This window comes from Alligator mississippiensis, chromosome 1 (genome assembly GCF_030867095.1).
Source record: "Alligator mississippiensis isolate rAllMis1 chromosome 1, rAllMis1, whole genome shotgun sequence".
Taxonomy (NCBI): Eukaryota; Metazoa; Chordata; order Crocodylia; family Alligatoridae; genus Alligator; species Alligator mississippiensis.
In genome coordinates, this window is record NC_081824.1 from 468,101,413 (window position 1) to 468,114,272 (window position 12,860).

The 12,860-nt window shown below is 43.6% G+C and overlaps 1 protein-coding gene across 4 annotated transcripts in view; it reads left to right on the forward strand.

The window, feature by feature from the left end:
• The window catches only part of FCHSD2 (FCH and double SH3 domains 2), a 247,893-nt gene that overhangs the window by 25,155 nt on the left and 209,878 nt on the right, over positions 1-12,860 (forward strand). The window lies entirely within an intron of this gene.

The window sequence follows — 12,860 nt, forward strand, 5'->3', positions numbered from 1 at the left end:
TTTTTCCCCCTGAGGTGCAGTAGCTTACATTTTCCACATTGAACTCCATTCTGTTACCTCCAGCTCAGCTTCCCAATGTCAAGATCCTTCTGAATTGTGCTCCCATCCTCCAGCATGTTCATAGTCCTTCCCATCTTTGTGTTATCTGCAGATTTACTCAAGAAGCCTTCTAGGCCAACATCGAAATCATTAATAAACACATTGAACAGCACGGGGGCCAAGACGGACCCCTGTGGGACTCTGCTCAAAACCTCCTGCCATTCTGACATGGATCCATTTATAATTCCCCTTTTGCTTGTGGCTGTTGAACCAGTTATCTATCCATGCTGTAGTAATTTTGTCCAGCTTGCATTTCTCCAGTGTGTTTATGAGAAGGTTGTGTGGGACCTTGTCAGAAGCCTAGCTGAAGTCCAGATGCCCTGCATCCACAGCATTCCCTTCATCCATCCAAGTAATTATTTTGTCAAAGAAGATCAAGTTTGTTTGGTCTTAGTTTGGTCTTAGTAAATCTATGCTGGCTGCTTGCCTTTCCTCGTCCAGATGCATGCAAATGGATTTCCTTGGGATAAGCTCCAGTAACTTCTTGGGTATTGAAGTGGGGTTAACTGCTCTAGTTTCTCAGGTCCTCGTTTTGCCCCTTTAAAGAAGGGCGCTACGTTGGGCCTTTTCCAGGCCTCTGGTACCTCACGTCTCCCGCGATTCTAAATATTATTGCCAAAGGTGCCGAGATCTCCTCTGCCAGTCCCTATGATGAAGTTCATTAGGCCCTGCTGACTTGAATTCATTCAGACCCATCAGAAGCTGTCTGACTCTCTTTTGTTGTTTCATCCCCCAGCTTGTCCCCTTCTTTATACACGTAATCCTTATTAGCTGTCTGGCTGTGGCTTAAAATGTTTCTGAAGACTGAGGGCTCTGCCTTCGTTGCATCTCCTGTTAAGAGTTCACCCTGCCTTTTTCACAGTGGATGCATAGCTTCCTGGGCCTTTCTTTTCTGGCCAACATACTGTATGTACCTGAATTCAAGATGTTTTTTCTGGAGACAGAGGTACGGTGGGAAGGTAATGGTGTAGGCTGGGGAGGGGAGAAGCAGCAGGGGGGGCAGGTGGGAGGAGGGCAAGTGGTGTAAGAGGCAGGTGCCAGGGGGTGCAAGCACCGCTGGGAGGGCAAGCAATGGGGTAGCAGACAGCGGGGGGCAAGGTGCGGGGGGACCACAGGACCACAGTAGGGGGGCAGGCAGCAGGAGGGGCAAGTGGTGGGGGGACAGGCAGTGAGGGGTCCCCTGGATTTCCCTGCTACCTGCCTCTTCTTATTCCAGTGGTGGGGGGTGAATTTAAGATTATCCTCTGAAAATTAGATTCTATACATGGAAAATTACAACAACTTTATACATTTTTCATGTCTAGACTCTAATTATTGGGGAGTTATCTTGAATATGGGCAAATACAGTATTTATAGAACCTCTTCCTTTTGCCTTGAACTTCTCTTGCCAGATGAAGCTCACTTTTGTCTTTTGCTTTCCTGATTTTATCCATGTAGGTTCTTGCTATTTCCTGATAAGCTTCCTTGGTGACTGCCCATCTTGCCATTGCCCGTATACTTTCCTTTTTGCCTTTGGGGCATCCTAGAAGATCCTTGTGCAGCCACATTGGTCTCTTGCCATACTTCCTGTGCTGTGAAACAACTTCTTGTTGGGCTTCCAATACCATCCCTGTTAGAAACTTCCAGCCATCCTGGGCTCCCTTCTTTCAGTCTGTCTTCCCGTGGCACAGCATGCATCTTCTCCTTGAGTTGGTTAAAATCACACCTTTTTCAAATCTAGCTGCTTAGGTCTGCTGACCTCAGGCTTCCCCATCTCAGGACCATGGATTTGATCACACTGTATTGTGTTCACCTGTTTTATGGGGAGCTCCGTTGTGCCAGAGGAGCACAGTTGTAGGCCCTGGTCTCCATCCTGCAGTTTTAGGGAGTGTTTTAGATATCCTGGCCCCGTATCATGGAGTGCCTTGAACTTTGAGATGCCACAGGAAGCTAGCGTAGGGAGCAGAGGACAGGTTTGATATCCTTAGGGTAGTCTGCGTTGCTAAGGAATTGTGCTCTGACACTTTACTAATAGGAGTTGCTCAAGCATCCAAAGCTTTGGGCTCTGATCTGTCTTACTGCCATAGTGTAGCCAAGAGGTGACGTAAGGAATGTCTGAGGCCAGATCTGTTATCCGTCAGGATGGGTTGGAGTCTCCTAGCCAGCAGGATTTGATAGAAAGCATTACTTCAGCCATAGCATTATAGAAGTGGGATGAGTCCTGGGTGCAGTCCAGACCCTGTAATAGTAGATAACCACATAATTCATGGACCATGCTATGTGAGAGGTTAGTATCAATGAGGAATCCAAACTGACCAATTGTGGGTCTGTAACTTCAACCCAAGGAGACTTTATTGTGGCTGCAAGCTCCTTAAAACGTTTCCTCTTTTTCCTCCAGCATCACTTTTGACTTGTTGTGGTTCAGCTCCAGCCATTTCAGCCAGAGTTCCCTGCTGCAGAGCTTTGCTGAGGAAAATTCCCAGCGTGAACTTCTTTAGATAAACTGATACACCACCGAATCACATTGCTAATGCTAGGGTCTGCACTACAGAGTTTTGTCAGCATAGCTCTGTCAAAATTGCACCCTTACCCGACATAACTGTGTGGCAAAGCATCCTGGCTAGATACAATTTATTTCAGCTCGAATCTTTTTGTTAAGCTGGTTTCATTTGGGAAGAAGGTCCAGCCGTAGAGCAAAAGGCCTTTTTCCCTGTTCAAGTTGCCTTTCCATTAGGAAGCTTTGTTGCAAAATCTTTGTAGCGCAGCCTGGCTCTAATTTCCAGTTGTTGCAGAGGGCTGCATTTATCCTTTGGAGAGATGGTCCTCTTTGCTCTGCTTTCTGTGCTGAGGTGCTTGTGCTGGTGGCTGCCTCCCACAAGAGCTAGGGCAAGGAAAGCCGTAGGCGAAAGGAAAGGCTTGTGCCTCCCACCACTCTCTGTTGCAGTGTTTTCAGGAGGTTGGCTGTTTGAGTGCAGTTTCCCTTGCAGCCCAGGGTCATTTTGGCCCCTTCCATTACCTGGCAGAAAGTCAGGCGGGGTTGGAAGCAGGGTAGTAGGTCTGCTAGAGAAGTCATAGCTCTGCCCCTTCCTTCTCCTGGCAAAGGAAGGAGCTAGGCAGGATTGGAAAAGAACCACTTTGTGGGCAAGCAGCCACTACCCTACCCATCTCTATGGCTAAAATGAACTCAAAAGGGATATTGTTCAAGTTTCTGTAGCTCATGTCAGCCACTCCATTGACTGGAATGCAGTTTCCCTCTCTACCCTCAGAGGCACCGATTGCTGCACGGACACCTGCAGATGCTGGCGAGTGTGATCAAAGCCTTTGAGTCTAGTCTCCCTCCCCTTGCTGCCACCTGTATAACAAGCCTTTGGGACCCATCATCATGTACCAGGCTAAGGTCTCTAGGGGAAGAATAAACCAATCTGTCTCATGTATGCAAGAAGAAGGTAGATAAGGAACCCATCATTTAACTTTAGGTCAAGATCTTCCTGGAGAGACCCAGAATGGGGCCCATGAGGAGGACACTTCATAATCCCAGCTTCTGGAGATTACCCACTTGAGATATTTTCAAAGCAATCTGAGCCCAGTATAGTTTTCAGCTCTAAATCAGAAGAAATACATGAATAATAGATAAATCCTGTTGCTTCTGTTCACCATCACAGAGTGCAGGGCGATGGATATAACTTGGTGTGTTATTCTCTTGTTAGTCTTTGCAGGGGGCAGCATAGCAGAGCAGTGCAGAAAGGATCAGAATGCACACTTGCTGATTCCTGTCGATAGGCATAGAGTCACACTCGCTAAGGCAACTCTTTTACCATAGAGGAGGTGAGTCAGCTGCCTAAGTCCGCACTAGAGAATCAAGTAGTACACCAAAAAAATGCTTCCACAAGAGAAGGTACGCTGTCAGAGAAGGGTGCACTGAGAGAAGTAAAGCTATGCTTGGCATGTTCTCCAGAAAAGGGAGACCCATATCAACCTTCCTCATGCATCCTAGGATGGTGTAATAGAGGAGCCCTGAAAGACCGATCAAGTGTGAGGATATTGTTTCCAGGTCCTGATAGGGGTCAGCAGGTCCAATATCCAGGTGTGTGGGTTCTGTTTTAGATCACTGTGCCTTCCCACTCTCCCCGAATCCTTGTTCTGGCACACAATTGCAATGGTGTTATAGATGGTCATCCAGTTGGGACAGGCTACTTAAAGAAGTTGTAGAACCTCCATCTCTCAAAATTTTCAAAAACGGGTTAGATAGGCGCTTGGCTAGAATGGTTTAGTTGGGGATGATCCAGCCCTGAGTAGGGGGTTGGACTAAATGACCTCCAGCCCTACTTTCTTGTGATTCAGATGGAAGTGCTTGCAAGCAGGAAGGGGCCTTTTGCCATACCTTCTATTTATTTTTACTCCACTTTATTCCCCAACCTCCACTTTTGAAGGCTAAGAGGTTTCTCAGTAGACACTAGTCAAAAATCAAACTTCTAGTTGTGTTTAGGGATATTTTTCTTGGTGGTCAGGAACTCCATATTTCCAAGTGGGAAAGATTTTCCTTGGAAGAGTGGCTCCCTTGCTATACAGGGTCTTGACTGATAGCCAGGTTCACATAGGTAGGCATCTTCTCAGCTCTCTCTTTTGGATATGAAAACACTAAGGTGATATCAAACCAGTAAAAGCTGTAACTTGGCAAGTTAAATGCTTGCATGTCCTGAAGAAGTTATGCCCGAAAAATTGCAATTAAATAATTTTTTTTGCAAAAATCTAGTTGCTCTGATAAAAGATATCACCTCTGCCATGACTTCTGATTCCTTTTGCCTCTAGACCAATATGGCTATATCCTGGATACCTGACCTATGTCACTTGGCATGTTAAATGCTCAAGTGCACACAAGCAATATTAAGCTATATAGCCTGCATAGTGAATGCTTTACCTCTTACCATAAGCAACCTGAGATTTAGGTTGTCTTCTTCTTTGGAAGAAAGAAAAAGTGTGATAGAAGTCTGTTTCATGGAGGGGAGCGCTGGTCTTTGGGATCAGATGTTGAGACAAATTGGTTCCTAGCTATCTTAGGCATTACTGTCACCTGCCTATTTAAATCTTGGTTCCTATTAGATGCCATGGAAGGGAATGAAGGTTTTATGACAGGTTGAGGGAGCCTGTGGAGTATACACCTCTTCATAAGCGGTAGCTGGAAATAGCTCACATGGTCAGTTGTCTCAGAGCAATTTGGCATTAGACCTGCTTCCAATTAGTACAAAATACTGTCATTTTGGAAGCAACAGGGCTGCCTTTAGCTATGATCAGATGAGGTCCCTGGACATGTTTCAGCAAAGGAATGCCACAGAACGGCGTGAAAACTTTGGGAGCAGCTTTGTCTCATTTCCAGTCTCAGCAGTCCGTGGAAAGACTATAGCGTAAATGAGACAATATAGTTAAGATCAGAGCATTAACACCTGCCTTTCATTCTTTTTCTAGCGTCAGTGAAGCTGGGACATGCACAGCAAGACCCTATCTGAAACATCTAAATAAGCTAGTCAAGGGGGCTTGTCTTCAAAGAATACCAGCTTTACTGTCCTTAGATAATTCTTATGTTTTGCAGTTGAATGGCAGCTGCTGCCTTTTTCCAGCTTTGATCATTACTGTTTTGAGGTTGCGTGTGCTTCTGGGGTCTCCTCAGGATCATGGGAACAATAATAATGACATTTGGGAAGAAGGAAATTAATGTATCTCTTCCTGGACAGTTTTAATCAAACTTCTGTGCAGAGAGAACTGAAACAAATGTGCAGAGTGATGTGGCCTTGAAGCATCTTTGGGATTTGGACAGATACAGGTGCGATGGGTCAGGGACCTTAATTGGAGGCTTAGGTTGAAGATGAACATTATCAGATACGTGGTCTTGCTTGAAAAGACTCAAATGATGAGGAAAATGGCCTTATGGAAATAGGCGATGCAGCAGATGCAAAAAATCACTTAATGGGATTTTCATGTTGCGCACAGGCATGCTTCTGAGAATCTAGAGAAGTAGTGCTAGAGGAGACCTCCTTATGTCTTCTAGTCCAAGCCCCTTCTTGAGGCAGGATCAAGCATATCCAAACCATCCCATACATATCCTTGCCTAACCTGTTTCTAAAACTGCACACTCAGATCTCCTGCACAATTGCAAGGCTTATTGCCCAAAGACACCCTAACTAGCCCCAGGTAACGCAGGGAGATGAGGGCTGCCAGTGTCTTGTAGCTGCAAAGGTTCTTAAAATGCTCTCTAGGGATTCAAGGGCTCTGGTCACAGCCTTCGATATCTCATAGGATTTTTCATAACTGGAAAGCTATAATCCTACCTTGGGTGTTGGCAGCTGCTAGTACGTGCACTCAAGAGTTCACATCACAGTGCACATCGTTAAAGTACATCATTTCAAGCCTGAAAATAGTGAGATTGGCATTCTGTTATGTAGTTTAGTGAATGTATTTAATGTATCCATGATACTAGGGGCAGGCAATTATTTCGGGCAGAGGGCTGCTTACCAAGTTTTGTCAAGCCGTTGAGGGCCGCATGACAGGCAGCCAGGGGCAGATAAATATTAATTTTCTAAATTTTTTAGGGGCCTTGCAGGTTGGATAGAATGGCCTGGCGGGCCGCATCCGGCCCGTGGGCCACATTTTGCCCACCCCTGCATGATACTGTTGTTCTGTACTTACCTTACATGACTATGAGCAGAACACACTATTGGTCACCTGATATTATCTGTTGTCACTTACTTTCTTTGGTAGAAGTTTTTCCCATATCTTAGTGTCCCACAGAAGATGGACAAAATACTTACACGTTTTGCTTTCTAGCATTGAGGGTTGATCATGCCCCTTGACCTGGATATACACTGCTGTGAATATCCCATTGCAGCAAAGCTGTGAATCTTAACGGAAAGAATAGCAGAGTTTATTGGGATTTACCTGAATATTTACTTTCTTTAAATAATACAAATACAAACACATCTGAACCAACCTAGAAACAAATGGTCCATCCAGAATGGATATGGAAATTGGCATCCAGTAATTTGGACTTGTTGGCATGGATGGAATTGCTCATAATCCACAGTTGGCAGTACTTGTTGTTTTCCATAAAATACATTTAGCTCAGGCTGTAATTTGGGATAATTTGAATTGTCCTGGCAAGGGAAGCCTTTTACTGGAGGGAGTTTCAGGATGTAGGGTATTCCCTTCCTGCCCATGATGGACAGTTATAATTTTGCCCACATTCATGTGGGCTTATGTACCCATTGAAGGGAATGAATCTGTGAACCGTATCACTCTGTAACTTTTCTTATTGTGACAGTTAACTTAAGAAGGCCAAGACTGAATATTATCCATCCTGGACAGGTAGGTGCATTAGAGAAGGGAGAAATTCTTCCACTATCAAGAGACAGATGTATTTTGGTGACCAATTTATTTTAAACGCCTCCATAAAACTAATGGATGTTTTGCAGTGGTGGGTAAAAGTAAGTTCTGATGTATTGGTATTCAGAGAATAGTGTGATCAGCATTTATTGGCAAATAACTGTATTGTATGCCTGTCTGGCCTATAACGTGAATATTGCCTTCACATGTATGCAGTAGGTATGCTTAATTTCTTGATGGGTGAGTTAACCTCATTAGTATCTGTAGACTGCATGTGAAGACAGGAATAGGAGTTTTGAGTTACTGATGTATTGTACAAAAAATTATTTGAATTGAATACACAAGTACTTCTTGGGAGATAGACAAGTGAACCATTTTGAAAACTTACTTTTTTCACATCTCTTATCAGCTCCAACTATTATTATAGTCTAGTTGCCCTTGGACAATTTTATGGAAACATAATTTACTGTGTTCTGTATACTGCATTTTTAAAAAATGTTGCATTTTACCACTCCATCCAGGAAGAGCAGAGACGATCTGTAGATGCTTCCTTAGCCTGACAAAGGGTGTTTGTGCCCTGAAAGCTTGCTAAGAAGAATTTGTCCAAATATTTGAGTTGGTCTAATAAAAGATATCTTTACCCAAAGAACCTTGTTTGCATTTTGCTGTTATTTCTGTATGTAACTTTCGTATTATAATCAAATCCTCAACAAAGAGTTTAGCAATAAGCACCTAAAACTCTAATGAACCAAAATGGGAAGAAGAAGCAAAACTCATTGTCTGCATCATGAATTTGGATGGTATTTGCCGATTTTCTAACACGCAACAAATGAACCAGGTAAAAATGCTAATATTATTCTTATGCAGCACTAGGCACTTTGGAGATCCAGAGTAAAAATAAACTGGTAATGAAGAAAGGTGGTTTGAGTTTTGCAGAGAGCTATTAGCCCAATCTATTAGTCAGAAATTTTAAAGCATTTGCTTGCCAAGAGACCACCCTTGGAATGGCTGTGCGCCAGCATTTTATTCAGCAGGATTATGATGGTTATCGGTCCTCTAAAACCTAGAGGATGAGAAGGACCAATTTTGTTTAAGGTCTGAAAACTATCTTTTAATTTGTTTAAACTGCCCCCCCCCTTTTGTTTTGCTTATATTTTAAAAACCAAACCTGATTCAGCCTTATTTAAAGAGGTTGCTAAATACCAAGCCTTGGCATTTATGGTTAAGTCCTACCATGATAACTGTGCAGTCTGCCTAATGAAGAAGGTGGTTGATCTTAATAGCTTGTGTTGCGCCCCCCCCCCCAGCAGCTTTATAGTGAAGTCTTTTTAATTGCATTTCCCCTTCTCCTGAACAGGAAATGTTGTCAATCTATTGTCTCTGCGCTACATTGTGTGTGTGGATATGATGTTCCTCTGATCGTTTGCTGGACACTGATGTTTTTCTGACAGAAACTGGAATTGCTGAAAAGATTTACTACTGCTGGTGTTCGGAGAATGCTAGCTACAAAGCGGCAGAATTGATTTTTGAGCTCGGTTGCTAGTGGCAACTCATTCTAATCCCTAACTGTATAGTAATGTGATTTACAGCGCGCGCATTGCTTGCTGTTTAATGTTGTCTGGAATTGTTTTCCTGCATGGTATTCACAGATGTATTGTTTGAGGGGCGTTGTTCATGCATCTCATACTTTCTGAAAAGAGTCTGGATTTAGGAACGCGTACATCTGAATGTTTGAATGCACCTACAAAACCTGAAGCATATTAAAAAGCAGAATTTAAAAGAGAACTGCTTAGTCACTTTTGCAGCATGTCTATCGGAGAAGGAAGAAGCTACCCGGGGGTGGGGGTTGGATGCTATTGTGCTGCTGTAACCTCTAAATGAGTTCATTTTGATCAACGATTTGAGGATTTGTGCTTTTGCACTAATCTGTTAATGGAAAATATTTGGTCTTATTTTAATGCCCGGGAGTAATTTTTCAGGTGTTCTTTCATGCAGCGCATTTAAAAGTGTATACGTTTCAGAGCACTTCAAGCACTTGCTCAGCAGCCTGCAGTAGCTGAGTGAACCACGAGTGTGTTTTGCGTGAAAATGGCAGCTTTTAAAAATCCTCCAGTTAAAATTGTACCTAATAGCTTAAACTGAAGCATTTATAGTCTAATATACTGCAATAATAAAGCATTTTGTATTTTCAAAGGGTGACATTTGCTTTTTTAGTGAGGCAAAGATTTTTTTTTTAGATATTTTTTTTTATCAGGCCAACTATCCAGTAACACTGCTACAAAAAAAAATCCTTGCTGCTCATACACTTCCTGGACCGTCACAGCTATAACAACTCCTACCCTACTACTTTTTAAGTGAGAAATAGTATTTAAACAGCAAGAACCCATTCTTTGATATATAAACTATGCTCCAAAAGCCTCCAAAATCCAAGCAATTCGAAGTTAGGCTGGAATGATCCTTAATATTTAGTGGCTAGATGTAAATGCATAACATAAAACCCAGAGCGAGACACAAATCTATGGTTGAAGCAAAATCCGGAACATGCTTTGCCTACGTTTAAGTACTTTTTTCTGTGTACATTAAATTAGTCGTTTTGATTTTCAGGACTTCGCTACAAAATTCAGAACGACTGGGAAAGCATTTTCACCCTTCTTGCCCATTATGATTTGCTCACTTCATTTTAGATTCAGCCTTTTACTGCTTTTAGTCAGCCATTTGGCCCATGGTTTCAGCCTTAAGAGAGGAAACAATTGGAGTCATGTTTTAGTGACCCCTCCAGTGATGCAGGAATGACAGTTTTTCTACGGCCACTGAGTGCAAGGGGGTAAGAGAGAAGGGACATTCAGATCTTTGAGTTGGCAAGAGAGTTTCTACCTGAGCAAGATGATGACAGTATTTCAGGTTATTCTTTTCTTCATTGATGATGAAGACTTGTACAAATGGAGCATTTAAACCATTAAAAATGACCTAGCATAGGTTCAAAAAAGCTCTGGGATAGTTATACAAATGCTGAAACCAGTTTAACTCCACCTTGCCACATTTCCCTTTCAAAACTCGTACGCAGTGGTGGGAGGCAGGTTTATAAAGCATCGTGGGATACTAGGCCTCTTGCTAATGAGCCTCATAGTATGATCAGTGAATGTCCAAATTCACAACAACCTACCATGAGCCTACAGCTCATTTACTAATAGCTGTGTCAATACTATTTGATACCTGGTTACATCCAGATTTTATCCTGTACCTGTTTACTTGTATATTTGTCAAAGCTCCAAGTCATATTTCTTAGTGCAACAGTGAAATGGCTTCCACCAAGGCTTCTCCCGTAGTGTTAACCTTCTGTGTTTTAATTACCTTGGAGTCCAATTTAAAATAAGCCTTCGTTTCAGAAGAATAACGATGATCAGTTAGGCGATGGACTGTTTCTAGACACTACAACGCCTAATGAGTCTCTTGAGTACATGGCACAAGGTCATGTTCTGGGCTCGTTCCTGGTTCTGGCTCTTCCAAGTTTTCGCTATGCTCTCTTGGATCCAGGAATAGAATTAATCTTTTCATCCCATTTTGAGAGTCATTTTATAGTTGTCTTTTAAAAAGGATTCCTTTGTCCAAACCCAGCTGGTAAGTACAGGCAGGCAAAAGTGGTAGCTTCTGGATTTTTTTCCGAGGTTTCAATCTGGCCTCCTCTCCTCCAGTCACCTGGATCTTTCCATCTATTTGAGTGGCATCAGGATTGTGAAATTTGCTGTTTGAACTGATTAACTCTGCCGTGCCGACATGTCCACTGCTTCATGTGTGTTGGGTAACTTCTCAGCAGATGACCCTGCCATTCCTGATTTTCTTGAAAAGCTCTTGGAGACTACTAGTTTTGAATTGCTGCAGGTCCATGAGTTTGTAAGGGCCTCTGTAGGGAGAACATCTAAAAGCATGACTGTATTTTTGGGCCAAGTGATGAAGAAAATGCAGATGGCAACAGTTATTCTGAAGAGAGGGGATGAGAAAAGTGCTTCTCAAGGGTACCATCAATGAGGCATCCCAGTTTCAGCAGATGACCCTGCCACAACTTGAGAAGATTGCTTGCATTTGTGGGACTGTACCCCAAAATCCAGAGCTTTTCCGCAACAATTTCATTTGGTAAACTTTAAGTCCTTTAGCTGCTCCATTAAGAACTAGGAACTAATGAGCATTTGTGGGTGAGGTGCAGCTGTAATTGTCCAAAATGTTTCCTTCTGGCTGACTTTCTTCCTTAGGAAAAATACTTGGTTCTTCAAAAAACCACCACCTGAACTACCAAGCCAGCTTGACATGAAATCTTGGATATCATCGGTATCAGGTGGCCTTTGCTGAGAGACTTACAGTAGCAAAGCAATGCTGTCCAAGATGCAGTCCAGGAAGAGAGAGAATGGGGTTTGCCTGATCATTTTCATACAAACATGGCATGTACAAAGCTAGACTCTAAAATTCAGAAAAGAGCTGTGTTACGTACCATGTTTACCTGAATCCAAGATGACTCTGAATTTAGGATGGCTTCCTTGATAATTAGATTCTAAACAAGGAAAACTTTGATTTATTTGTTATAATTTTCCCATGTCTAGAATAAAATTTTTGGAGAGCTTTCTTAAATTCACTCTCTTTCCCCACCTGCCACTGCTGTAGTGATAGGGAAGGTGGCAAGGGAGTCAAGTGCCCTGACCCCCACAGCAACTGCACTCCCCCTGCCTGCTTCCATGGTGCCTGGCACTTGCCCCCCCTCACTTGTTGCCCTTCCACCTGCCCCTCCATGTAGCGAATGCACCCCCGAGCACCTGCCCCCCCCTTCTGCCTGCCTCCTGTGAGCCTCCCCCCCCCCCCCAAACCATTTACCTTCCCCTTGCAGCTCCAGCTCTGGCTGTGGCCCTGCTCTGGCCCAGGGCAGGTAGCACAAAGCATGTGCTGCCTCTGGCCCCAGCCTGGCCACACAGCAGCTGTTGCAGCTTCAGCCAGAGTGGGGCTTCAGCTGGACCTAGAGCTGCAAGCAGAAGTTAAGTGGGGAGTGGGTGGGGGGGGGGGTAGCTGCAGGGAGCAAAGGCAAGGGGAAGCAGAGGCTGTGGAGGGCAACAGCTGCAGCTTTGACTCCAGGCCCGGGGTCAGAATCAGAGCTGCAGCTACTGCCCCCCTCCCCTTGCTTGTATTTGAATCTAAGACAAGAGGCTCCCCCCCGCATGTTGGATGGGGGAGCACATCTTAGATTTGAGTAAACGTGATAACATAAGATCTGCTGAACTGTACTAGAGGCAGAATAGATTGAACAGGTCTGTCACAGGATGGTAGGAAGGTCTTCTGCTTCATCCCCTGCACTCAAACAAAGGTGAAGTTTCATTTTAATAGGGAGCTTATCTCACAGTTGAACTACTTTATCTTAATGAAGTGTC